The sequence below is a fragment of the Oryctolagus cuniculus genome, chromosome 3, assembly GCF_964237555.1.
Source record: "Oryctolagus cuniculus chromosome 3, mOryCun1.1, whole genome shotgun sequence".
NCBI classification, from domain to species: Eukaryota; Metazoa; Chordata; class Mammalia; order Lagomorpha; family Leporidae; genus Oryctolagus; species Oryctolagus cuniculus.
This window is the reverse complement of record NC_091434.1, coordinates 6316458-6320588: the sequence shown is the minus strand read 5'-3', so window position 1 is coordinate 6320588 and position 4131 is coordinate 6316458.

Genomic DNA, 4131 nt, shown 5'->3' with positions numbered 1-4131 from the left:
GGGAAGACTGGGGATGATAAAAAAAAAAAGATAAATCGGGGTTCACGAACGGTGGCTGCTGACTGAGCCATTCTCAAGGTGCCGGGGCTCTGAGCAGCCTCGCTCTGCACGCCCATGAGGAGGCCGCCCTCCTGACCAACCCGGCCCCACGCCAGCCCCGGCACTTCCCTCGCGGTTGTCGGGGGCCAGCCCAAGGGAGCTTATTTCATAGCTTCCCTACTTTGTGAGGCTTCCTCTTCTTGTTTCCACTCATGACATTATTATTCATCCTGCAGTGTATGGACACCGGGCTTTTTACCCACTCTCTCTCTCGCCATTGGCATCGTGCCACTCAACGATGTGGTGTTAACAAAACTATTAAAACTGGCTGTCTTACATTCCTGGTGCTGGTTTGCAGTGTTGCGTAATGAAAGGGCAGATCTTTTCCAGTGCCCCAGTGGAGCAGGAACACTTAGGGAGGCCGCTAAATATAGCCTTGCAGATGACACACAGGCTCTTCCATGTCACTCCGATTTCTTTCTTCCAGCGTGTTCTATGTGCTGGAATAAAAAATTGTTAATGAAGCCAGAATGCTACATTTCAGAAAACCTCTGCTCTTCGTGCACTGCAAAATGCATTCTGTTGCCATTGAATGTGCTGTGCGTGTTGCCATCAGCGCCCAAGCTGCCAAACCTCCTAAGGCCACAGTCTTGATTATGTCCTGATGCTACCAGCCACCAAATGCCATTCCTAAGCTTTTACCTACTCTGCTTTCAGTGGATACATATAAAAAGATTTCCAATTGTTCCCCTTCAATCAGCCTCATTGGACATAAAGATATGTGAGAATATGTGACTAGAGAGTATAGTATTTATGTAATGTAATTACTAATCATAGATGACATATAATAAGCTTCTGAATTCTTCGCCAATAAGTGGCATTAGAATAATGATCGTTGTAGAGACTAAATTTTAATGTCAAGCTGTTTCAAGCAGGCTGTTCCTTTACTTCTTTTTTATAAGAAGATTTATTTTATTTGTTTATTTGAAAGGCAGAGTTAAACAGAGAGAGATATCTTCCATTTGCTAGTTCACTCCCTAAATGACTGCAACAGCCAGTGCTGGGCCAGGCCAAAGCCAGGAGCTTCATCTGAGTCTCACATGTGGGTGCGGGAGCCCAAGCACGTGGGCCATTTTCCTCTGCTTTCCCGGGCACGTTAGCAGAGATCTAGAGCAGAAGCGGAGCAGCCTGGACTTGAACCAGTGCCCCATGGGATGCCGGCATCTCAGGCAATGGCTTAATCTGCTATGTCACGATGCCAGCCCATCAAACGTTTACTTCTAACTAAGGTGCAGAACCTATGGTACTGTGTTAGTGACCAGAAAATACGATCCAGACATGTGCTCCGCAAACCTAAGTGGACATAAGATTCACCTGAGGAGCCCATTTTAGAAATACAAGTTGGCACCAGCTTTGTGGTGCAGCATGTTAAACAGCCACCCGCTGGCATCCCATATGGGCACCAGTTCAAGTCCAGGCTGCTCCACTCCTGATCCAGCTCTCTGCTATGGCCTGGGAAAGCAGTAGAAGATGGCCCAAGTCCTTGGGCCCCTGCACCCACGTGGGAGACCCAGAAGAAGCTCCTGGCTCCTGGCTTCAGATTGGCAAAGCTCTGGCCATTGCTGCCAATTGGGGAGTGAACCAGTGGATGGAAGACCTCTCTCTCTCTTTCTCTCTCTCTCTCTCTCTCTACCTCTCCTTCTCTGTGTAACTCTGATTTCAAATAAATACATAAATATTAAAAAAAATAAAAGAGTGACAGAGAAAGAGGGAGAGACAGAAATCTTCCATCTTCTGGTTCACTTTCCAAATGCCCACAACAAATAGACCAGAGCCAGACTGAAGTCAGGAGCCTGGAACTCCTTCCAGATCGCCCTCGTGGGTGGCAGGAAACCAAGTCATCCGGGCCATCATCTGCTGCCTCCCAGGCGCATTAGCAGGAAGCTGGTTCAGAAGCAGAGGAGCCAGGACTCAAACTGGAGCTTGGATATGGGATGCAGGTGTTCCAAGCAGGGGCTTAACCTGCTGCACCACAACACCGGTCCCTGGGGAAAGTTCTGGACCTGACGCTTCTCTTAGGCTGGCCACATGCAATCTAATCAGGAGTAAAGTAAGTTCCCTCACACCCTGCAGGTTCCCTTTCTCACAGACTTTTCAGAGCGGATGTACTGCTGGTTGGTGAGGTGCCTTTGGGCCAAATAAAAATGATCTCCTGTATGCTCTGCTTGACCTTGGCCGTGAGTCTTTGATGGAGGAAGAAACCCAGGTTCTGGGGAGTCAGGGCGTAGGGGAAAGACCCCATGAGAAAGGTGGAGAACGTAGTCTGTGTCTCCAATCTCCAAACCTCTTCTTTTCATCTTGTCCAGGGTTTGGGTGCACTGCTGGGGGATGCGGAGGTGGGCTAAGCATTTTACATAAAAAAAGGAAGGCCAGTTATCTCTCCAAATGAATTGGTTGTACAAACCAGAGAGCAGCAGCCACTGGAGAATGATTCGAATTCTAAGAACGTCCTCTTCAGTCCACCCTTTGGCAATGCTTCCATCTGATGGTTACGGACGAAAGTGGGAAAGCAGCCTGAATCCTGGCTCACCCCTGCTTCTCGCATTCACTGCTGATGGCTTTCCCGGAGCTGCCCGGCAGGAGCCCTGTCCCGGCGGCATCAGAAGAGTGCTCATCACAAACCTGACTCCCAAATTTTCAGAACTCATCTTTGTAATTTCGTCACTGAACCGGTTTGCTCAGGCAGCCAAAACCAAACCCCTCAGGCTGTGCTGTGCAGCCTAAACAACAGACGCTTGTTTCTCACCAAGTTACTTCTGGAGCCAGGAAGTCCAAGATCAAGGTAACATCTGATATGGTTGCCGGCTAGGGTTGCTTTCTTGCGATGGCCCCTCACTTGGCCAAGAGAGCTAGAAAGAAAGATCTCTCCTCCCTCGTCTTCCTCTTCTGTGGTCACAAGTCCTGAAAGTCCCATCTTCAGATACAAGGGTATTTCACAAGGTCACAGAAAGCTGGAACGAAGCTGCTGGCACTGTGCTGTAGTAGGCTAAGACTCCACCTGTGGAGCCGGCATCCCATATGGACACTGATTTGTGTCCCAGCTGCTTTTCTTCCGATCCAGCTCTCTGCTTATGGCCTGGGAAAGCAGAGGAAGATGGCTCAAGTTCTTGGGCCCCTTCACCCATGTGGGAGACCCAGAAGAAGCTCATGGCTCCTGGCTTCGGTTCAGCCCAGCTCTGGCCATTGTGACCATTTGTGAAGTAAACCAGCAATGGAAGACCTCTCTCTCTCTCCCCCTCTCTGTAACTCTACCTCTCAAATAAATAAATAAAAATCTTTAAAAATAAAAAAATTTTAAAAAGCATAAAAATGGAATGAAAAGCTAAGTTTATCTTTGGTGCCAAAATTTTGAAATCCATGCATAGCTTTTCCATCATACACACTTTCCATGAGATGTTAAGATCCAGTGTACACTCATAATGGAGGTTAGGGCTTCACCCAAGGAATTTTGAGAGGATACAACTCAATCTTAGCAGACGGATTAAGTGATTTCCCAGGAAGACAGCTTTGGAAACAAACAGGGTACTCTCCTTAACTGAAGACGGAGAGTCTGATGTGAGAAGGTCCCCTTCCAACTCTTTTTTGTGAAGAAACGGATGGTTGTTCAGGAAGTTGCATGTGGAGTGAGCGGTCCTTCCATGGGAGCCACTGCGTCTGGTTCCGAAGTGGCTCAGGCAGAACTGTTACAGTCATCTGTATGTGCATACTTCCTGGGGGTTCACGCTCTAGCCATGGACACATCGGGCAAGCTCTGGCCTTACGGCTGACTTGGGCTGGATTTCTTGGGAGCAGACTGAGACTAGGATTCTTGTGCAAGGATTCTTTGGTTTTCTAAATTATCTATTTGTTTATGATAGAGACAGGGGTGGGGAGAGATCTCCCATCTGCTGGTTCACTCCCCAAATGCCCACAACAGCCAGGGCTGGGCCAGGCCACAGCCGGGAGCTGATCGCCCATGTGGCTGGCAGGAATCCAATTATTGAGCCATAAGTGCTGCTTCCTAGGGTGTGCCGGAAGCTGGAGCTAGGAGCA